Below are 25,158 nucleotides of genomic sequence, written 5' to 3' on the forward strand. Positions count from 1 at the left end.
ACTGTACTGTCTCAGTACTTTTATATTTGTGTGCTGTAGCACTTGTTATCCGCAGTTATTTTGTAAATAACACGATTGTTTGCATTTCTGGTTAGATGCTAACTGCATTTCATTGGCTTTGTATCTGTACTTGGCACAATGATAATAAAGTTGAATCTAATCTAATCAGCTGATTGATAAGTATATAAAAGACAAGCATTCGGAGGACATCACAATTAACACTGTACTGAAGATGTCTCCTTGTATGGTGACAAAACGTTTGCAAGTGAATTGCCAACAACTCAACTCAACTATCAACCACCTGAGCTGTGCATTTCCTGAATTATTTCCACCATGGACATAAAACTTATGCTATCGACAACCATGTGAAATAGCCATGAATTATATTAATGCAAGAGCTTGTGAGCTTGTGATGCATTGATACAACTGTTTGCAGAAAGTGGGTATAATGGGTAAAACTATTATCAGATTTTGGAAACATGAAAAGTTGTTAACTCACAAGTCCAATCTGATTCTGGTCTCCCTTTTATAATCCTGCACTTCTGTGGATGGGAGTGTCTGGTCTTCGTGCAAACTTTGACAAGGATTAAGTGTAACATAATATTGCACCCTAACATATGGATAGGAGTGGGTGTAAAAATACTTCTCATTACTTCAAAACAATCTAACTGAGGGCTCCATTTTTCTCTATGTTGCTTCTTGTAACAGAAAACCTTCATCAATAATGAATCCATTATCAATACTTAAACTGAAGGTCTTGAAGCCGAGATTACATATTACAGCATTCAGGTAAACGTTTAACTTGTCAACATAGAGAGATCTGGAAAGGCCATAACCTTTTTGCAGCTTTTTGTGAAATACCAGTATAAATAATACAAGGTGTGAAATGCAGTGATTCAGCAGGAGGGAATGAAATTGTAACTGTCTGACTTCATTGCACAACAGGAAAGATTTGTAAGTAGGACCACAATTTATATTTCAATAGAGTAATATCACTGCAAGCACGCAGCACTGTAGGTATTTTAGAATGAAATTTACAGGCTATAAACAATAATCAAAAATCTGTTGATGCTGGAATTATGAAGTAAATATGAAAATGTTGGAAATGCTCAGCAGACTAGACAGTATCAGTAAAAGAAAAGCCAAATTATACTTCAGTCAAAAGCCCGTCATCAGAAATGGGAAGGAAAGACAGAAAGCAGACCTGTTTTATGTTGTAAGAGTTAGGTAAGAATCTGTTTGCTAGGGTGGAGCCTGTGTCAGCTCGATGATAAACAGTTGATGAAGCCATCTATTGATGCATGAATGAGGCAGCAGAGGGGAGGGAGAAGGGGATTGGGGAGGAGGAGGGAAAAGGAAGAATGAACAAAGGAAGGCATAAAACCCGAGAAGTGCAAACCAGCACGCTGGGGAAAATATATCAGATCAGACAAAAAGTCAGTGAATTATACAACTAGATTACTTACAGTGGAATGGAATAGTTGGAGACAAACAGAGAAATAAATTTATTGCATTATACCTCTGCACTCCTTTTTTCCAGACAGAGCAAGGCTAGTGTTGCCTGAACTTTGTCTTCCATCCCACCAGCATCCACATTAAACGGATCATCTTTGAGATTTTTACTACCTGCTTGCATTCTGAAACAACCATTCCCTGAGTGACTCCTCTTCCATTTCCCTTGTCGCAGCACTTTCCGATGCAACCACAAGAGGTACATCTGCACTTTTAACGTGTCTCCAATGAAGCAACAGTTCGCTTCCATTTCTTCCAATCTAGTCATAGAGTCACAGAGCACTGCAGTACAGGAACAAGACCATCAGCCCATCTAGTTCATGTGGACTATTAATCTGTTTAATCCCATCGACCTGCAATTAGACCATAACTTGTCATACCCCTACCATCCATGTACCTATCCAAATCTCTCTTAAATGTTGAAATCAAACCTGAAACCACCACTTCCACTGTCAGCTCATTCCACACTCTCACCATCCTCTCAGTGAAGACATTCCCCCTCACGTTCCCCTTAAGCATTTCACATTTGACCCTTAACCCATGAACTCTAGTTCTAACCTGCTTGCATTTACCCCATCAATACCCCTCATAATTTTGTATTCCTCTGTCAAATCTCCCTGCATTCTTCTATGCTCTGAGGAATAAAGTCCTAACCTATTCAAACTTTCCCTATAACTCAGGTCCTCAAATCCTGGCAAAATGCCTGTAAATTTTCTCTGCACTCTTTCAATCTTATTGACATCTTTCCTGTAGATAGGTGACTGAAACTATACACAATACTCAAAATTTAGCCTCACCAATGTCTTATGCAACTTCAACATAACATCACAACTCCTGTATTCAATACCTTGCATAATGCTGGTGGGATGGAAGCCAAAGATCAGGCAACACTAGCCTTGCTCTGTCTGGAAAAAAGGAGTGCAGAGGTACAATGCAATCCCTAATCAGTCCCCGTCTGTCCAAATGCTTATATATTCAGTCTCTTCAAATACCTTCCAATAATTTACCTGCCACTGATGTCAGGCTCACCAGCTTATACTTTCCTGGCTTATTCGTAGAGCCTTTCTTAAACAACTGAATAACATTAGCTTTTCTTTATCCTCTAGCACCTCACCCGTGGCTAGTACGTTACATCTAGTGCTCACAATGAGCTCTCCTGTATACTGAAGAAACCAAACACAGAATGGGAGAGCCTTTGTAGAAGAAATACATCCGGCACAGAGGAGTGGCCCTGAGCTTCTAATTTCTGAGACTTTAATTTTCTTCCCATCCTCACTCAGAGCCAACTGTCTCTACCTTCCTGCATTGTTCCAAGGAGGCCCAATGTAGATTTGAGGAACGGTACATATCTTCCATCTGATACATTCCGGATTTTGGAACTCAATTTCAAATTCAATAATTTCAAATAACTCTGAGCTGGCCAGTTCTGCTGAAGATGATCCATTTATAGCATTTACTGTTTCTTTTCCCTCTCTCTCTCTTGACTGACACTGCTTTATCTGAAACACATTTTCTACAGCTGTGAACACTACTACTTCTTTACAATTTCAGTAATATTATACTGCATTCATAATTGTTTTGTAAAACTAATTATTGTATTCTATGCTAAAACTAGCTAGTTTAAGCTAATTAGCAGTGGATGGGAACCACGATGATAGGGGTAAGGATGGGGCATCTGGTGTACAACTCGATGCAGTGTGTAGTGAGACTGTGAGGAAGGTCAGGCAGACGATAGGGCAAAATTGCAGTCAGTACGATGAGATGAAGTGTAACATGGAGGCCAAAATCGAAAAGAGTGATGAATACAGGACAGAAGGTGTTATGTTTGAATGTGAGCAGTAGTGATCTGTGATCTTCGAGATTGGCAAGTATGATGCTATGGGCATCACTGAGTTGTGGCTGAATGAAGACATAGCTGGGAGAACATTCAGGGACACACATTGTATTGATAAGATAGGCATGTAGGTAAAGGAGATAGAGTGGTTCTGTCGGTAAAAATGAAATCAAATCCTTAAAAAGAGGTGACACGGGATCAGAAGATGTAGAATTCTTTTGAGTAGAGTTAAAAAACTGCAAAGATGAAAAGACCCTGATATATACAGGCCTCTGAACAGTAGGTAGAATGTGGGGTACAAATTACAATGGGAGATAAAAAAGGCATGTAAAAAATGGCAATGTTGGGATTTTAATACGCAGGTAGATTGGGAAAATCAAGTTGATGCAAGATCCCAAGTGAGGGAATTTGTAGAATGCCTGTGGGTTGGCTTTTTAGAGCAGTTTGTGGTTGAGCCTACTAGAATAACAGGAATTTTGGATTGTGTGTTACTGTATGTAATGACTCAGATTATATTAGGAAGATTAAGATAAAGGAAACTTTTGGAGACAGTGATCATAATACGATAGGAATCATCTCACAGTTTGAGAAGGAGGAACTAAAATCAGATGTATCAATATTACAGTGGAATAAAGGGAGTTACAGAGGCACAAAAGAGGAGCTAGCCAAAGTTCAATGGAAGGGGACACTAGCAGGGATGATGGCAGAATAGCAATGGCTAGAGTTTTGGAAGAAATTTGGAAGGAAAGGATGGATACCAAAGATAATAAAGTATTCTAAAGGGAAGATGATACAAACGTAGATGACAAAGGATGTCAAAGGCAATATAAAAGCAAAGAAGAAGGTATATAATATAGCACAAATTAGTGGGAAGTTAAAGGATTGGGAAACTTTTAAAAACCAACAGAAGGCAACTAAAAAGCCATAAAGAAAGAAAAGATGAAATATGAAGGAACACTAGCCGATAATATAAAAGAAATGGTGGATGAACTTATGTGAGTCTTCACTGTGGCCAGAAATGCTTGAGTGTCTGGGGGCAGAGGTTACTGTCATTGCTATTACTAAGGAGGTGGTGCTTGGGAAGCTGAAAGGTCTGAAGGTAGGTCAGTCACCTGGGCCAGATGGACTACACACCAGAGTTCTGAGAGAGGTGGCTGAAGAGATTGTGGAGGCATTAGTAATGAACTTTCAAGAATCACTATATTCCAGAAGGATTCCGGAGGACTGGAAAATTGTGATGACACTTCACTAAGAAATGAGGGAGATAGAAGAAAGGAAATTATAAGACAATTAGCCTGACTTGAGTGGCTGGAAAGATTTTAACGTCTATTATTAAGGATGTTATTTCGGGGTACTTGGACACACATGTCAAATTAGGTCAAAGTCAGCATAGTTTCCTGAAGGGGAATTCTTACCTGACACATCTGTTGGAATCCTTTGAGGAAATAATGACAAGACTGACAAAGGAGAGTCACTGTATGTTGCTAACTTGGATTCTCAGAAGGCCTTTGACAAGGTGTTGCACATGAGGCTGCTTAACAAAATAAGAGCACATAGTATTATAGAAAAGATACTAGCATGGACAGAAGATTGGCTGACTGGCCGGAGACAAAGATTGGAAATAAAGGGAACCTTTTCTGGTTGGCTGACGGTGATAAATGGTGTTCCATAGGAGTCAGTGTTAGGACTGCTTCTTTTCAAGTTATATGTCAGTGATTTAGATGAAGGAATTCATGGCTTTGTGGCCAACTTTGCAGATGATATGAAGATCAGTGGAGGGGCAGATAGTTTTGAGGAAGCAGGGTGTCTGCAGAAGGGCTTGGACAGATTAGGAGAATGGAAAAAGGAGTGACAGATAGAGTACATATAGGGCAGTGCATGGTCGTGCACTTTGGTAGGAGTAAAGGCATGGACTATTTTCTAAATGGGGAGAAAATTCAAAAACCAGAGGGGCAAAGGGTTGCTGTTGTTCAGTATTCCCTAAAGGTTAACTTGCAGGTTGAGTTGGTGGTAAAAAAGGCAAATGCAATGTTAGTATTCATTTCAAGAGAACAAGAATACAAAAATAAGGAAGTAATACTGAGGCTTTATAAGGCATTGATCAGGCCATACTTGGAGTATTGTGGGCAGTTTTGGGCCCCTTATCTAAGAAATGATGTGCTGGCATCGGAGAGGGTTCAGAGGAGATTGACAAGAATTATCCCAGGACTGAAAGAGTGAAAAAATGAGGAGTGTTTGTTTGCTCTGGACCTGTACTCGCTGGAGTTTAGAAGAACGAGAGGGAATCTCATTGAAACCTATCGAATATTGAAAGCATAGGTACAATGGATGTGGAGAGGATGCGTCCTATAGTGGGAGAATCCAGAACCAGAGGGCACAGCCTCAGAATAGAGGGACATCCATTTAGAACAGAGATGAGGAGGAATTCCTTTAGCCAGAGGGTGGTGAATCTATGGAATTTGTTGCCACAGGTGGCTGTGGAGGCCAAGTCATTGGTTTTACTTAATGTGGAAGTTGATGGGTTCTTGATTAATCTGAGTTCTTAAAGGTTCCGGGGAGAAGGTAGGAGAATGGGGTTGAGAGAGATAATATATCAGCCATGATGGAACGGCTTTGCAGACTCAATGGGCTGAATGGCCTAATTCTGCTCCTATGTCTTATGGTCTTATAGTCTAAAGCATATTGCAGTGAAACTGTTAGGATAAATGCCCAGTTAAGTTTTATCTCAACTAGTTAAAAAATGGTCATTATATTGATCAACCTGCAATCTATCAGGAAGAATCCACATTTATGGACACCTGAAATAACATTTCTAAGGACACTACAATATTCACATTTAATTCTGTACACAGAAAATGAAAAACAAAGGATATTGGAAATCTGAAATAAAGATAAAAATGCTAAATAAGACAGTTAGCATCTGTGGAGAGAAACGCTTAACAATTTCACATTGATGGCCTTTTTGGAGAACTAGCAAATGTGAAGATCTACCTAATTTCCTGGGCCTATCTGGTTGTTGATATTTTACATAAATCTGCCGACTGCCATAGCTGCCATGACTATAAATTCCTCCACTCTGATTCTTATAAGATCCCTATTTGATTTTTACAGCTTTCAAATCGATCTGTCTGACCATGATATCTTCTACATCAATGCTTCCTTCAACTAAGGACTTCCCTCCATTGGGAAAAATCAGTCTCCTCGGCCATATCTATTACTTTTCTCCCAATTGCCAACTTGAAACTGTTCTTTGCTTCATTGACTTTGCCTGATCTACAAAGGATTTCCAACAATTTCTATGATTATCTGAAAATTCTAGAGACACCTGCCAAGCCTTGGTGCTTTGCTCCCCCTAAGATGACATATGTTATTTTTTTAAAAATCCTTTAATCCATTGAGATTAAATCCATTTAACATATCAGTCACTTCAAAGTTCACCTTCTGTCTGTTATCCCTCTGCTATCCAAACACTGATGGAAGCAATTATTAAATGCAGCTATTATTATTGAAATGCCATTTTTTATAATACAATTGTCACACCACAAGGATCCCACTCATTTTATAAACTTGTTATGATATTCAAAAGAACAATACTTGAGCCTTCCTCTTCCAACTTTTAATCTCTTTTGTATTGTGATATTATCCTTCTTTAATTAATGTTAGCTGTCACAGTTCCACTTTGTTTTGTTTTTATTAATTTCTCAGCTCTTCATTTATGCATGGCTCCTTGAAATTTCTACAATTTACCTTCCATTTCATTGATTTATTTTCTATTCTTATTCTACACCTTTCCAATCTCTTTAGAAAAAAAACGCCCATTCACGGTTCTGAGTGCCTATCCTTTCTCCCACCCCAGTGCTTCTTAAATCTGCACTGATCCAATTTGCTGTTCTAGTTGGTTGCAGTGAAAATACTCCTTTCTGATTCACTAAGCGTTTTGTGTCACTGTGATAGTAGCTCCGTTTTAGTTATAATAACCAGATCTAGCAGCTCTTCTGTCCTTCGAAGGGTACTGGCATACTGCTTGGACCATTCATCCCACATATTTTTGTGAACTTTTTTCTCGATTCCCTGTATCTTAAATGATGAAGGTAAAAGTATGAGCTTTACTTGTCACATGTACATTGAAACATACAGTGAAATGCATCGTTTGCGTCAATGGCCAACACTTTCTGAGGATTGTGCTGGAGGCAGCCAGCCTGCATCTCCAACTGAGCATGCTCACAACTTACTAACTCTAACCAGTACGTCTTTGAAATGTGGGAGAAATCCAGGGCACCTGGAAGAAACCCATGCAATCTTTTAGTCTTTAGATCTTCCTGTAAAATAATTGCTTCTTTCACTCTAGTGTATTTCCTTTACAGCATATCTTGTCACACAACCCTTTTAATACAACTGCTTTTTCCATATCCGCCATTATCTTGTTGCAGTTCAGACTTTCATGTGTTTGTAAATCGTGTGATATCCCAGCTCAAAGTGTGGGAAGGGCCTATTCCTCACTGTATCTCTACAATAAAAAATAACTAAAAATTTATCCATATGGAATAGTTAATCTTGTCTATTTCTCCCTTCTTCATTAAGTAACCATGGATTTTCTCAATTATTCTACCTTTCAATGTTCCATTCTTTTAAAAACTTTCTGCACCTGCAGAGTTAGCCAACCAATAAATGAGGTATACAACTGCTGGGGAGAGTGTTCTGAAGGAAAGGAGAACATGTAACCACACACAGTTGAAACCAAGCTAGAAGTTGAGGGACAATCAAAGGAGAAGCAGCAGCTTTACAAATACATACACTTTTGTACACTGAGAAGCCAAGGTGCTCTTCCATTTGAAATCTTGGGCAGAGTGGGAGGGATGAGGGAGATAGTTCACCCCTGTTAGTTGTAAAATAGCATGAAATTCTGAGGTGTTTCTGCTTTTATCTAATATCTTAAAATAGTAAAGTTACTTAACTATATATGCAATGCAAGTTCTTGCCCATTGCCTGACATTCATAACCCCTCAATAACTTTCGGGCTATCATGTTCACCAGAGAAGACAATTAAACAATTATTTATTGCCCAGAAGTGGCCATATTTGTCAGGTTTGCAATACCTGGTGCTGGGCAATCGAAGTTAGCATCAGCGAGATTCCACAAATATTGCTCTATATTTACTTCCATTTTATGCCAAGCCAGTACCCCGCATTTAGTGACACTTCATTATTTTATTTAGCAATACAGCACAGAACAGGCTCTTCAAACCCAACATGCTGCAACAACCAGCAAACCACTTGTTTAATGCAAGCCCAATCACAAGACAACTTACAATGACCAATTAACCTACTAACCGGTAGGCCTTTGGAGCGTGGGAGGACAGTGGAGTACCCAGAGGAAACCCATGCGGTTCGCAGGTAGAACGTTCAAATGCCTTACAGATGGCTCCAGAACTGAGCTCCAGACTCCGGAATCCAGTGAGCTGCAATAGCTTTGTGCTAACCATATACAGTGACAAGTGAGGCGCTGCAGGATACAATCTGTGTCAATGATTTGCATGAGAAAGCCAAGTACATCATATCCCTGTTTGCTGCTGGAGCTGGATATCAGTGTGCGTTGTGAAAAGGATGCAAAGGCTTTTCAAGTAGATGTAGGTGGGCTAAGCAAACAGGGAGGATGTGGTTAATTAAATACAATATCAAAAAACAAATGGTCATCCGTACTGGTAAAAATTAGGAACAGAGTCATTTTGAACTGTGTTTGATTGGGAGATGTTCATGAAAGTTGAAGTCTGACTCACCGTCTTATTAACACTTTATCCACTTTTATCCACTTTTAATGGTGGGGGTAGTCAGCAGGAAGCTGCATGGCTTCATTTGTAGTGAGGACTAGCCTCAAACCATGGTGTCACCTGTTGGCAGTTGCCTAAGACAGGCGCGTTGGAGTCAGTGCTGCTCTCCAGTATTCATTCAGCAGAAGTCAAGATGTATTGTGTTCTATTGCAGACTGCTGCAACATTCATGAACTCAGGGACTATTTCTTTTGTATGTGTCTGTATCGTACTGCTGTCTTCCATGTGCTATGTGTGCCCTGTGCTGTGAAGGACTGTTAGTATTGTATTTTGCACCTTGGTCCCAGAGTAACACTGTTTCATTTGGCTCTTTTCATGGGTGTTCATATATGGCTGAATTACAATTAAACTTGAACTTGAACTAGAGGAGGCCATGGAATAACATATTGAAATTGGAATGGGAAATTGAATTCAAATGGGTGACCACCGGAAAATCCTGCCTTTTGTGCTCAATGAAGCAGTTCCCAAACTACATTGTGGTTCATTGATGTAGCTGTGACTGCACCAGGGGCACTAGATATAGTAAGTGAGCCCAACAGACTCACAGGTGATGTGTTGCCTGCTAAATCTTTTGGATCTCTACAGTCAATACAGGGTTAAACTTAACTTCATATTCATCTTGTTGTTGCAAATTAGCTTTGAACTTAAATCTCAACAAATCTAATTCTCATTTGTGTGTAAATTAATATTCTGGGATTTCAATATGTTTTGGTTCCCTATTTCTTCAGATGTGGCTGCAGTTTTCTCTTTCAAAGTATTACTTTTTTCCCTCTTTCATCTCTAACAACTGCTCTGTAAAGTAATTAGTAGCTTGTGGTAGATTGTCAGCTTCAGTTTGCACCCCATCACATGCATTCCCACCATTTCAGAAAAATAGAGGGCTATTACGTAATTCTAAGGTAGGGACATGTTCAGCACAGCTTTGTGGGCTGAAGGGCCTTTATTGTGCTGTAGGTTTTCTATGTTGCTATGTTTCTATTCCCGCCAATAACCCCTGCCCCCACCTCCATATCAGCGACTCTACATGTGATTGGTTGTTTTGTAATTTTGATAAATAGTCCTTAACCTTAATCATCAATTCCACTTTCTCACCCCCTGGATTCCATCTGACCTGCTGAGTCCTCCTTTATGCCGTGGTCTACTGCCCTCTCCTATCAGATTCCCTCTTCTTCAGCCAATTGCTTCTTCCACCAATCACCTACCGGCTTCTCACATCATTCTCTTTTCTTCCTCACCCACCTCCTACCTTCCCCTCCTTACCTATTACCTGTTGGCTTGTGTTCTTCCCTCTCCCCAACCCTTTTATTCTGGCTTCTTCTCTCTTCTTTTCCAGTCCTGATGAGGTGTCTTGGCTCGAAGTGTCAACTGTTAGTATCCTTCCATAGATGCTGCCTGATCAGCTGAGTTCCTTCGGCATCTTGTGCACATTGCTCCATATTGCCAGTACTGCCATCTTTCTAGTGTCCCAGCATTTCTAGTTTTGTTTCAGTTTACTGGTGATCAGTGACGATCAACAACAATAATTTATAGGTACAAGCAACTGCAGATGCTGGAATCTGAAGCAAAAACCAAGCCATTTGTTTTTGGCAACAGTAACTTGTTTTTTTAGACATTCTCTCTTAACCTAAGAGGAATTAAGGAAAACTGTACAGTGAACGAGTTCATACTGCTGCACAGAACAGTAATTGAAATAAAAACTGTCAAAATTTATATTGTTCAGTTTCACAGTAGGTCATGCATATCAAGACAGCTAATATCAAGACCTGTGTGCATTGTTAGAGAAATCTGTGCCTGGTGAAAATGAAAATTATAACTGGGGCAAGACTTTGCTGAATGCATTAAAATAACTGTGTGCACCTTTAACATAATAAAGCATCATGAATCACCTTATGATGGCATTATCATCAGTATAGGTTACCAAGTCATAAAAAGGGACACGAGGCCAAAGATAGCCGTAGGAATAGTTTCAATGAGAGAAACAAATAATCACAGAGGGCACGGGGAGATTACTAGAATCTCCCAGCTCAAGGAATAGCCATAACTGGCAGAGTGATTAAATTCAATGTTGTTTAGAAGGAAAGAAATGAATGAATCAGATAACTCAAGAGGGTGTGTGGAAGGACGTCCTAGGATAGAAAATGGATAAGGACAGAAGGAGTTGCAAACATGGATTCCAATTTTAAAATTTGAAATCTCACAAGTGGGAAGCACCATTGCAAAAGGACGCTCCGATGTCGAGGCCCTGCGGACTTGACCTACTGCTTATCTCCAGCAGTTTGATTTGGGTGCAGATTCCAGCATTTTTGGTTTCTCTTGTGGAAATCACAGTTGAATCACAATCACAAGGGTGATGGGTGAAAGGTAACTTGTGTGGACAGCAGAGCTTTGGGTAACATCAAGTTTATGAATGGTAGAGAGATTAAAGATTAGCTTTATTTGTCACATATATATGAAACATCAAAGCATACAGTGAAATGCATCATTTTGCATCAACGACTAACACACTCCAAGGTTAGTGCTGGGGGCAGCTTGCAAACATTTCTGGCACCAAAATTGCAAGGCCATAACTCACTAACCCTAACCAGCTTTGGAATGTGGGAGGAAACCAGAGCACCCAGAGGAGATGCACACGGACAAGGGGAGAACATACAGACTCCTTACACGGCAGCGGGAATGTAACCCCCAATCGATAATCACTGGCACTATAAAGCTAATCGCTATGCCACTGTGTCATCGTAGAGTGTGTGAAGACTCCCAGGAGTGCGTTTAAGAGTCATGGCTGGTGTAATAAGACAATTGCTGAGCAGCAGATAAGTTGAGGAATGGGAACTATTTCATAGATGAGAGTAGGCTGTCTTAGTGACATGAAGGATATTTACTCAGAAACTTACCCTGGAGTCAAATATGACCCAAGATTATAACCTGTCTGGTACACTCTCAGACAATTGCCAAGGACAGTGATGAAGGATGTCAGGGAGCAAAATTTGTGAAAGAGATCAAATATGATGAACAAGGCCCTTCAATGGCTGGAGGGAATTTCAGCTGATCCAGTACCATGACAACCAGTCAGATGATTTGGAGAAGTCAAATCATCATATTTGAGAATTGGGAGAAATGGTGGTAGAGTGGAGCCAGGTGTCATCAGCAAACATGTTAGAACTGGCATTGCTTTGCATGTCACCGCAGAGCAGCAGAATGTTAGAATAATATGTTGGACCCGGAGGCTGGTGGAGTGGTAGGTGAGGACCAGGGGAACCCTATTCCTAGTGGGGTGGCAGGAGGATGGAGTGAGAGCAGATGTACGTGTACATATTATTCTCCATAACTTCCGCCACCTCCAACGGGATCCCACCACTAAGCACATCTTTCCCTCTCCCCCTCTCTCTGCATTCCGCAGGGATCGCTCCCTACGCAACTCCCTTGTCCATTTGTCCCCCCCATCCCTCCCCACTGATCTCCCTCCTGGCACTTATCCGTGTAAGCGGAACAAGTGCTACACATGCCCTTAAACTTCCTCCCTTACCACCATTCAGGGCCCCAAACAGTCCTTCCAGGTGAGGCAACACTGCACCTGTGAGTCAGCTGGGGTGATATACTGCGTCCGGTTCTCCCGATGTGGCCTTTTATATATTGGCGAGACCCGACGCAGACTGGGAGACCGCTTTGCTGAACATCTACGCTCTGTCCGCCGGAGAAAGCAGGATCTCCCAGTGGCCACACATTTTAATTCCACATCCCATTCCCATTCTGACATGTCTATCCACGGCCTCCTTTACTGTAAAGATGAAGCCACACTCAGGTTGGAGGAACAACACCTTATATTCTGTCTGGGTAGCCTCCAACCTGATGGCATGAACATCGACTTCTCTAACTTCCACTAAGGCCCCACCTCCCCCTCGTACCCCATCTGTTACTTATTTTTATGCACACATTCTTTCTCTCACTCTCCTTTTTCTCCCTCTGTCCCTCTGAATATACCTCTTGCCCATCCTCTGGGTCCCCCCCCTTGTCTTTCTTCCCGGACCTCCTGTCCCATGATCCTCTCGTATCCCCTTTTGCCTATCACCTGTCCAGCTCTTGGCTCTATCCCTCCCCCTCCTGTCTTCTCCTATCATTTTGGATCTCCCCCTCCCCCTCCAACTTTCAAATCCCTTACTCACTCTTCCTTCAGTTAGTCCTGACGAAGGGTCTCGGCCTGAAACGTCGACTGCACCTCTTTCTACAGATGCTGCCTGGCCTGCTGCGTTCACCAGCAACTTTGATGTGTGTTGCTTGAATTTCCAGCATCTGCAGAATTCCTGTTGTTTGCAATCCCTTCGAATGTTATTATTGTATTTGCCTCTGCTTTCTCAACATTACTGCATTAAAAATCATATTCTATTTTCATTTCTGGCTCTTCTGTCAATTCTTATAATTCTGTGCCTTCTCATTACCCAATCTTCTGTCACTGGAACCATTTTCTAATTTGGGACGTATCTAGTAAATTTGCTGTAACCTTTTCTGCTCAAACCCATCCACATGACTACCACTGTCGTTCAAGGCAAGAAATGGTCACAGTGCTTTCCATATAGGTATCTACATAACAGTTGTTAGACAGCCAAGAAATCCTTAGTATAACGAGGATGGTGGATGTGCTGATAAGATTCCAATCCCATGGTTGAACTGAAAAACATTCTGATCCTGTTTCAGATCAGTGAAATACCATCCAATCATACATCAGTGAGCTTGGTGCTGAGGAAACTGGGTGTAAAGATATTTAAATCACAGCACCAGCTAGTGTATTATCATTTATAAGAAAATTAAGATTCACAGTTCAGGCCACAGCACCAGTGGACGAGCCATATTTTGTGCAAAACAGAGTACAGTGCAATATCAATTAGGTCTATTAAAGATGAAGGCTAGTAGGAATTGTGCATGTTCTTCAGAGTGAGGGCAATACTACACATACTGAATGAGGTTGATGGCAGAACCTGTGCTAATTTGCAAGGCCAGCATATGTGTGTAAATGTTAAAACAAATCAGATCACTCACCCCCAAATGCTCCTCGCTCCATAACTCCTTCTGTGCAGAAAACAAGTGAATTCTATTGGGATCCAATCTAGAATGAAAATCCTCCATGAAGACATCAGATTTTCAAATGTATTAATTGCAGATTGATAGACAGGTGATGAATTGAAGGTGGGATGGTGCTTGTGACTCAAAGCAAGCCATTTATTACACGACAAGGTAACTTTGTCAGCAGTCGGTCTATTTCCATGGTGCATTTCTTCCTGGCTCAAACCAATGAGCAGCACACCATTAATTTTCATTGTTTCCATGACCACACTAATTGTGGGAAGCTCATTTAGATGGGTTCTGTCACCTGGAAATGACCTTTGTAACTGATAGGGACTAACTTTAACATACCAGCCAGTTTCCTGAAGCTGGGTCTTAATCAGTGAAGCCCCAGGGAGGCTTGACTGCCAGTTAAACCACGTGTGCAAACAGAAATGGCTGTCGGAACTCTTTAAATCCCTGTGAATGTCACCGGACAACATGAACATTAGTCTAAAACAAAGGTAGTCAAAAAAATGACCATACCACTAAAAATGTAAACTAACAAACCACGAGGAAAGACTTAACTCACTTAATGCAAAAAATATGGTACCTCTCTCTCACCTAGAGCTATTAGTGTCCATTGGGGTTGTAAGTTGAAAGTCAACCAAATTTTCCAGTGAAAATGCTATCTTAGATCTGGTTCTGTGAAATGAAACACTTAAAATGATCACTCTTGTAATTAGAGATCGTCTTGGAATGAGTGATCAGTGTAAGACTGCATTTCTCATCCAAATAGAAGATGCAATATTATGATCTAAAGACAGTGTATTATGCAATCATTGAGGAAGAAATAGCAAGACACCTGGATGGAAGTGGTCCCATCAGGCAGACGCAACATGGATTCATGAGATAAAGATCTTGTTTGACAAACTTACTAGAGTTCTTTGAGGCTATAATGAGCACAGTGGATAGAGGGGAACAGGTGGATGTTGTATACTTGGATTTTCAAAGACTTGTCTATAAAACAAGGAGGAATGGAGTTGGATAATGTATTACCATGGATAGAGGACTGGCTAACCAATAGATGGCAGAGAGTTGGGATAAATGGGTGTTTCTCTGTGGTGTGGTCAGTGGTGTGCCACAGGGGTTGGTATCGGGCCAACAATTGTTCACCATATGCATTAACGATTTGGAAGAGGGAACTGAGTGTAGTATATCTAAATTTGCTTATTATACTAAACTGAGTGTAAAAGCAAATGGTGCAGAAGATGCAGAGAGTCTGCAGGCAGATATACTGCAGATGGGTAAAGTGAGTGAGCAAGGGTCTGGCAGATGGAATACAATGTTGGTAAGTGTGAGGTCAACCACTTTGGAAGGTAAAAGAGAAGTTCTGATTATTGTTTAAATGGTGGAAGATTTAAATGCTGGAGATTAAGCCTAGCTGTACAGGGTACTGGTGAGGCCACACCATGAGTTCTGCATGCAGTTCTGGTCTCCTTACATGAGAAAAACATAGTCCTTTGGAAGTGGTGCAGAGAAGATTCACCAAGTTGGTTCTGGAACTGAGGTGGTTAGCATATGAGGAGTGATTGAGTAGCTTGGGACTGTACTCAAGAAAAGTTCTCAAAGTCAAAGTAAATTTATTATCAAAGTACATATATGTTTCCATATACAACCATGAGATTAATTTTCTGGTGGGCATTGTCAGTAAATCTATAGAATATTGACTATAACAGTATCAATGAAAGGTCAATCACAGTGCAGAAGACAACAAACTGTGCCAGTGCAAATGTAAATAAATAGCAATAAATAATGATAACATGAGATAATGAGATAAAGAGTCCTGAAAGTGAGATCATTGTTTGTGTGAAACATCTCAATGATGGGGCAAGTGAGTGTAGTTATCCTCTTTTATTCAAGAACCTGATGGTTGAGGGGTAGTAACTATTCCTGAACCCGGTGAGTGAGTCCTGATGCTTTTGTACCTGATGGCAGTAGTGAGAAGAGAGCACGGCCTGGCTGATGGGGATACCTGATGATGGATACTGCTTTTCTATGGCAACATTTCATGTAGATGTGCTCAATAGTTGGGAGGGCTTTACCTGTGATGTACTGGGCTGAATCCACTACCTTTTGTAAGATTTTCTGTTCAAAGGCATTGGTGTTTCCATACCAGGCCATGATGCAACCAGTCAATAAGCTCTTCAGTGCACATCTACAGAAGTTTGTCAAAGTTTTTAGATCTTTGCAGACTCCCAAGGAAGTAGAGGCTCTGCTGTGCTTTCTTCACAATTGCATTTACATGCTGGGTCCAGGACAGATCCCCTGAAATATTCACACCCAGGAATTTAAAGCTGCTAACCATCTCCACCTCTGATCCTCCAATGAGGACTAGCTCATGGACCTCTGAGTTCCCTCTCCTGAAATCGACAATCACTTCCTTGGTCTTGCTGACATTGAGTGAGAAGCTGTTGTTATGACATCACTCAGCCAAATTTTCAATCTCCCTCCTAGACGTTGATTCATCACCACCTTTGTTTCAGCCGATGACGGTAGAGTCATCAGCAAACTTGAAAGTGGCATTGGAGCTGTGCTTAGTCACACAGTCATAAGTGTAAAGTGAGTAGAGCAGGGGACTTAGCACACAGCCCTGTGGTTCACCTGTGCTGATGGAGATTTTGGAGATGTTCTTGCTAATCCAAACTGACTGCGATCTACAAATGAGGAAATTCAGGAACCAATTGCACAAGAAGGTATTGAAGCCAAGGTCTTGGAGCTTATTGATTAGTCTTCAGGGGATGATAGGATTGAATGTTGAGCTGTAGCCGATAAAGAGCATCCTGATGTATACATCTTTGCTGTCTAGAGGTTTCAGGATTGAGTGAAGAGCCAATGAAATGGCATCAGCTGTGGGCCTGAGCTCTGGTAGGCAAATTGGAGTGGATCCAAGTCACTTCTCAGGCAGGAGCTGATACGTTTCATCACCAGCCCCTCAAAACACTTCATCACTGTGGATGTAAGTGCAACCAAATGATTATCATTGAGGGAGGTCACCCCATTCTTTTTAGGCACTGGTACAACTGAAGCCTGTTTGATACAGGTGGATACCTCAGACTGCCAAAGTGAGAGGTTTAAGGTCTCAGTGAACACACCAGCCAGTTAGACAGTACAGTGTGGCCAGGTAACCTGCCCAGTGCAGATGTTTTCCATGGATTCACCATTCTGAAGGCAGCCTGCATATCAGCTTCAGATACTGAGATCAAAGAATCATTAGGAGTTGCGGGGTTCACAATGATTTCTCCATGTTCTAACAGACACAGCGAGCATAGAAGGAATTCTTAAGAGTGAGAGGAGATCTTTGACAACCATATAATATTATGAAAGTTATGGATAAGATCGAGGCAGAAAAGTTGCTTCCACTAAATAGTGAGACTACAACATCCTCTCCATGTCCACTCTATTTAGGCCTTGCAATATTCAGTAGCTTTCTATGAGATTCCCTTCATTCTTCTAAAGTCCTGTAAGTTCAGGCTCAAAACCATCAAGCACTCCTCATATGTTAATTCTTTCATTCTCGAGATCATTCTTATAAATCTCCTCTGGACCCTCTCCAATTCCAGCACATTTTTCTTTAAATACTGGACCTAAAACTGCTCACAATATCGCAAATGTGGTCTGACCAATGCCTTACAATGCCTCAGCATTACATCCTTGTGTTGATATTGTAGTCCTCTTGAAATGAATGCCAACGTTGTGTATTTGCCTGCCTAACTATCGATTCAACCTGCAAGTTAACATTTAGGGAATCCAGCACTAAGACTCCCAAGAGATTCTTCAGATGCTGGAAATCCAGAGCAACACGCACAAAATGCTGGAGGAACTCAGCAGGTCAGTCAGCATCTATGGGAATGAATAAACAGTCGACGTTTTGTGCTGAGACCCTTCTTTGGTACTGGAAAGGGAGGAGGAAGATGCCAATATAAGAAAGCGGTGAGAGGGGAAGGAGGTCAGGCTAGAAGGTGATAGGTGAAGCCAGGGCAGTGTGGAAGGGGGATAAAGTAAGAAGCTGAGAGGTAATAGGTGGAAAAGGCAAAAGGCTGGAGAAGAAGGAATTTGATAGGAGAGGAGTGTGAACCATGGGAGAAAGGGAAGGAGGAGGGGCAATAGGGGGAGATGATGGGCGGGTGAGGAAAAAAGGTAAGAGGCCAGAATGGGGAATAAAAGAAGAGGGAAGGGGGAGTGAAAAATGCTAGAGGGAGAAATCGATATTCATGCCATCAGTTAGAGGCTACCTAGACAGAATATGAAGTGTTGCTCCTCCTTCCATCATAGCAGAAGAAGAGGCCATGTACTGACATGCCAGAATAGGAATGTGGATAGGAATTAAAATGGTTGGCCACCAAGAAATTCCACTTTTCGCAGATGAACTGGAGGTGCTCGACAAAATGATCCCCTAACTTGCTTCAGGCATCACTAATGTAGAGGAGGCTGCATTGGGGGCACTGGATACATTAGAGAACACCACCAAATTGGCAGGGGAAGTGTTGCCTCACCTGTAAGGACACTTTGCGGTCTTGAGTGGAGGTGAGGGAGGAGGTAAAAGGACAAAGGTATCTCAGGGGGAGCCACTCCTGCTGAAAGCAGGGAGTTAGATGCAGGTAAAGATATCTTCGGTAGTTGGATCCCATTGAAGATTGAAGAAGTTTCAGAGAATAATGTGTTGGATGTGGAAGCTCATAGGTGGTAGGTGAAGACAAAAGGAACGCTATCCCTGTTGAGGCAATGGAAAGATGGGGTGAGTGTGGAAGTTCAGGAAACGGAGAAGATGCGTATGAGGGCAGCATCAATGGTGGAGAAAGGGAAACGCTGTTCTTTTTTTCAATAAGGAGCACGTCAGGGAACTAGAGAACGTATCCTCAAGATTCAGCAGAAAATATTTAGGAAGGAGATGAGGACAAACTGCTTTTCCTCAGAGAGTAATCAGTCTGTGGAATTCTCTTCCCAGAGAAGCAATAGAGACTGCCTCATTAGATATACTTTAGAGACACGGTTAGATAGATTTTTGCATAGCAGGGGAATCAAGAGCTATGTGGAAAAGGCAGGTAGGTTGAGCCACGGTCAGATCAACAATGACCTTTCTGAATGTCAGAGCAGGCTGAACGGACCAAATGGTCTACTCTTGCTCCTATTTCGTAAGTTCTTATGAAACTGTAGGAAGTTGCTGATCCACTACAGGACTCTTCAAGTACAATCAGAATGACAATAGCAATGACCTCTCAGGAAATTCAAGACCTCCCAATTCAAGTGAATGATTTCTCATTGTTAATCTAGCCCTCACACCACTAGACTGAAAGGTGAAAGGAAAGAGACTACAGCAACCTCTCCCTGTAAAAGCACAGTTAGTTGTTCAGACAATAGTTACATAGAAAAAGTTTGGATAAATGAAACCCAGTTGATTACATTAGCGTGGTAGCAAGGCTTGACTGACAAAGTAATTACCGACTAACCTCCACTCTGCTAGGTTATAATATTTTCAGCATAATAGACCCTTTCAATAATATATGAGATTGGAATCCTTGTTTTAAAGCTAACAGTAGCCAGCTGGGAGCTCTGCTCTCTGAATCCATCATGAGAGGTAAAGAACTTCGGCAAAGGTCATGTGCCCGTACAGTGCTGTTCGACAGCTTAAAGCAGAAAGAATGATTCCCTCCAGTTACATCACACAGCACCCCTCCATCAGACGTCCCCATCCCTCCACCTTCCCCCCAACTCTCTCTTCCCAGGTGAGGCAGTAGAGCTATCCCAGGATTAGACTCATCCAGGGGTTGAGACTAGCTGTTCCACTGTTCTTGCACTAATGTAATAGCAGGTTGCACTAAATCCTGAAACTCTTAGGAAATACAGATTCCTTGCATTTCCCAACCAAAACTCAATCAGCTACAGCTCAGAAAATCGATCTTGGTAATGCCAGACCAATTATCTTATTTTACTAAGTAATTTGTTCTTGTTGAGATGTAAATACCTTACAGAATCTATATGAAGTATTTGTTGTAATATTAACACTGTTGTGATGAATATTCTTTTGACTCAATAGTGTGCTGTAAAGAATGCATATTATCGGCCTTTTTGTTTCCTTATATCCCCTCCCTTCCCCTCATCCTGGGACTCATAGAAACATGGAAACATAGAAAACCTACAGCACAATACGGGCCCTTCAGCCCATAATGCTGTGCCGAACATGTACTTACTTTAGAAATTACCTAGGGTTACCCATAGCCCTCTATTTTTCTGATCGCCATGTACCTATCCCGGAGTCTCTTAAAAGACCCTATTGTATCAGCCTCCACTACTGTCACCGGTAGCCTATTCCACGCACTCACCAAAGAAACTTACCCCTGACATCTCCTCTGTACCTACTTCCAAGCACCTTAAAACTGTGCCCTCTCATGCTAGCCATTTCAGCCCTGGGAAAAAGCCTCTGACTATCCACACAATCAATGTCTCTCATCATCTTATTCACTTCTATCAGGTCACCTCTCATCCTTTGTCGCTCCAAGGAGAAAAGGCCGAGTTCACTCAACCTGTTCTCATAAGGCACGCTCCCCAATCCAGGTAACATTCTTGTAAATCTCCTTTGCACCTTTTCTATAGCTTCCATATCCTTCCTGTAGTGAGGTGACCAGAACTGAGCACAGTACTCTAAGTGGGGCTTGACCAGGGTCCTGTATAGCTGTAACATTACCCACTCAATCCCACTGTTGATGAAGGCCAATGAACAGTATGTCTTCTTAACCACAGAGTTGATCTGCGCAGCAGCTTGAGTGTCCTATGGACTCGGACCCCAAGATCCCTCTGATCTTCCACACTGCCATGAGTTTTACCATTAATACTATATTCTGCCATCATAATTGACCTACCAAAATGAACCACCTCACACTTAGCTGGGTTGAACTCCATCTGCCACTTCTCAGCCCAGTTTTGCATCCTATCAATGTCCCCCTGTAACCTCTGACAGCCCTCCACACTATCCACAACACTCCCAACCTTTGGGTGATCAGCAAATTTACTAACCTATCCCTCCACTTCCTCATCCAGGTATTTTGTAAAAATCACGAAGAGGAGGGGTCCCAGAACAGATCCCTGAGACACACCACTGGTCACTGACCTCCATGCAAAATATGACACGTTTACAACAACTCTTTGCCTTCTGTGGGCAAGCCAATTCTGGATCCACAAAGCAATGTCCCTGTGGATCCCATGCTATCTTACTTTCTCAATAAGCCTTGCATGGGCTACCTTATCAAATGCCTTGCTGAAATCAATATACACTACATCTACTGCTCTTCCTTCATCAATGTGCTTCGTCACATCCTCAAAAAATTCAGTCAGGCTCATAAAGCACGGCCTGCCTTTGACAAAGCTATGCTGACTATTTCTAATCATATTATGCCTCTCCAAATGTTCATAAATCCTGCCTCTCAGGATCTTTTCCATCAGTTTACCAACCACTGAAGTAAGACTCACTGGTCTATGAATTCCTGGGCTATCTCTATTCCCTTTCTTGAGTAAGGGAACAATATTCGCAATCCTCCAATCCTCCAGAACCTCTCCCGTCCTCATTGATGATGCAAAGATCATCACCAGAGGCTCAACAATCTCCTCCCTTGCCTCCCACAGTAGACTGGGGTACATCTCATCAATTCCTGGTGACTTATCCAGCTTAATGCTTTCCAAAATCTCCAGCACATCCTCTTTCTTAATGTCTATATGCTCAAGCTTTTCAGTCCACTGTAAGTCATCCCTACAATCAACAAGATCTTTTTCTGTAGTGAATACTGAAGCAAAGTATTCATTAAGTACCTCTGCTATCTCCTCCAGTTCCATACACACTTTTCTACTGTCACACTTGATTGGTCCTATTCTCTTACGTCTTATCCTCTTGCTCTTCACATACTTGTAGAAGACTCAAGACATTATTTTCAGGTGAAGTAATGAGTCATTTCTGCTCGTTCTAATCTACTGCACTTTGTTTAGTGTTTAAAGTTCAGTCTCCCCTACATTCAAGGCCCCAAGCCAAATTGGGTGAATTTTTGCAGAGCACTTGTGTTTGTTCAATCTCTAACACTGTCTCATTTTCTCTCTCTCCATTAGCACTATCTGTCACGGTCTGGATCAGGCTCCCTTTAAATTTACTTTGTTTGTGTTACGATCCGGACCGTTGACTCCCTTTTTCCCTTTAATTCCCTGTTTTTCCATGTCCCTCGGACTTGGTGATTAAAGGCAATCTCTCTCGACCGAACCAGCAGTTTATAAGTCTCCGGTTTCAGCCGTTCGGCGTGAGAGCGTTAACAAAGTCACTGAAGCTAGTGTGAGCCAATGTCATCTGGCCGGAGCCAACTAAGTTTCTTGCCAGACCAAGCCTAGTCTCTTCCCGAAGCAAGTGCCAGCAAGCCACCTTCCCTTGCCAGAGTGGGTCCGTCAAAGTTAACCTGCCGGGGTGAGTCAAGAGATCGCCGCTGCTTGGAGCATGCTTGTGCCCAGTTGTAGTACCGTCCATCGTTGTGTGGTCTCTGTATCCATGTCCTGTGTCTAAAAGGGGTCCCGGCCCTGTACGCTAGAAGGGTCCTGACCCTGTGTCAAGAAGATTCCCGACTCCGTCCTGTGTCTAAGGAGGATTCCCGGCTCAGTGTTTTATGTCCTGTGTCTGAGTCTGTCCTGTGAATAAGAAGAGTCCCGGCTCCATATCCTGTGTCAAAGGAGGAGTCCCGGCTCAGTGTTCCGTACAAATGCTCCTGTCACCTCCCATATCATCAATATGTGCTGCCTTGTAGGTCATTTGGTATTGTAAATTACCCCTAGTGTTTGTGAATGGTAGGAAAACCAAGATTTTTTTAATAGCATTTCAAATAGACAAATGTAAAGGAGAATAAAATAATTGTTAATCCAGAAAATTGGGCGGAAATTAATGAGCTTGTGGGAGAAAATAGGGGAGAGGAAAGGGATTATGAAGGTTGTACAGAGAGCTAGCATTGACTTGGTGGGCTGAATGGCTTTCTTCTCCATCCCATTAAAATAAGAAGAAGCAAATAGTAACTCCTTGTTCACATCAACCAAATTATTCAAATTAGGACTGTTCCAATGTTTAGAGAATTATTGTGCATGAGTTTTGATATGTAAGCTATAGTGTCTAGATTTCTGCAATAACTTCCATTGTCAACATTCTGTCTATCAGTATTGGTTGGCCAGACTATTTGACTGAACTTATAGCAAACAGTTGATCAGCAGATTTTTTTTTAATTCTCAGAAAACAAAACCATTATGAAGAAATAGACTTAAAACAGAAACTATATCAAGTCCTCCCACGAAGAGAACAATAATTTTGCCCAAAAATGTAATGAGTAGAGGATAATTGCAAAGAAATTATGTATGTTAAATCAAACTGCAATAGGATCACCAAATGTGATTGATGGCCGAATTACCAGTCAGTCCTACCTTTGATTGGGAACAGCATTGTCCCTAAATACAATACTTTATGAAATCAGAGAGACCATTTTCTGTTAGTAATCAGTTTTCCTGCTGTGTATAATCATTAGACTTAATTATTAGTTCAATTCTAGCGCAAAGGGCAAATAAGATTTGTTATCATGCATTACAAATCTGAAGAAGGATACTGGAACTCACACGGGAGCTATACTTATGCAAAATGACAGAAGGTATAATAAAGAACAGCTCATCAAATGCAAAATAAAACTGGGAAATTGTAAAAAGTAGGAGCATTTAAAATAGACAAGATTAAAGGATGAATAGTCAGGATAGGGCTGTTTGCATTAGAGGAGCAGGAAGTGCTAAATTACAGTAGCTCCATGAGTAAACTGAGTTGATAGTCGAGGAGTAATGAGTCCTTGGGAGAATTTGTGACAGCATTATTATCTTTTTTACTGGATACAGTCATAATACTTGTGGTTTATATTTTGATTGGCAAAAGTAAGTTCCAGCTACACTGAAAACAGTTCAATGCCTCAGAGAATAGTGGAAGAGTGGGGAAGAGACCCTTGGTTGTGTTGAATTTGAAAAAAACAATCTGATACGTGAGTATGCATTTTTAAAATCAAAAGACTCGGTCAAAAAGTCTCTTTCTGATACAATGAGATTGGTAAACTTACTAACTTTCCAATGTATAAGGTGAATGGAGGGTGGAGCATGAAGGGGATTAAGGCTCAAAGTCAAATCTATAACTACAGCAACAAAGAGAACATTTGAAAATTTGTTATTTTTGTTTGTCCTTTTTATTTTAAAGATACACTTAGAATACCTAGTTCATATCATAAAAGAGTTCCGTAGACTAAAGCAAAGAAAAACTACAGGTGCAGAAAGCTTGAAATTAAAGTGGAATATACTCCATACATTAACATTAACTCTATTCCTTTTTTCACATGGGCTGCCTGAGCAGCTCATTGTTTCCAGCATTACTTTTTGTTTTTCGTTCTGTTAACAGCATTGAGAAAAATAATATAGCCATTTAACAAAATGAGGAGCAAATAATGTCATTATAGCTATGCAACCAATTGATATCTCAAGGTTCAAACTAAATTTATTATCAAAGTACATATATGTTACTACATGCTGCCCTAAGATTCAATTTCTTGCAGGCATTTACAGGAAAAATAAAGAAATACCATGAAATCGAAAAACCATACATGAATGATCGATGTACAAACTGTGAAAATAAAAATAAAATTACAAAATAATAATAATGAAAACATTAGCTGTAAGAAATCCTTGAAAGTGAGTCTATAGGCATTAAAATCAGTTCAGAGTTGTGGTGAGTGACATTACCCAGCCAGCTCAGGAGCCTGATAGTTTTAACATAATAACTGTTCCTGAAACTGGTGGTGTGGGACCTAAGGCTTTTGTGACTTTTGCCCGATGGTGGTAGTGAGAAGGGACA

The sequence above is a fragment of the Mobula hypostoma genome, chromosome 10 (genome assembly GCF_963921235.1).
Source record: "Mobula hypostoma chromosome 10, sMobHyp1.1, whole genome shotgun sequence".
In the NCBI taxonomy this organism is placed as follows: domain Eukaryota; kingdom Metazoa; phylum Chordata; class Chondrichthyes; order Myliobatiformes; family Myliobatidae; genus Mobula; species Mobula hypostoma.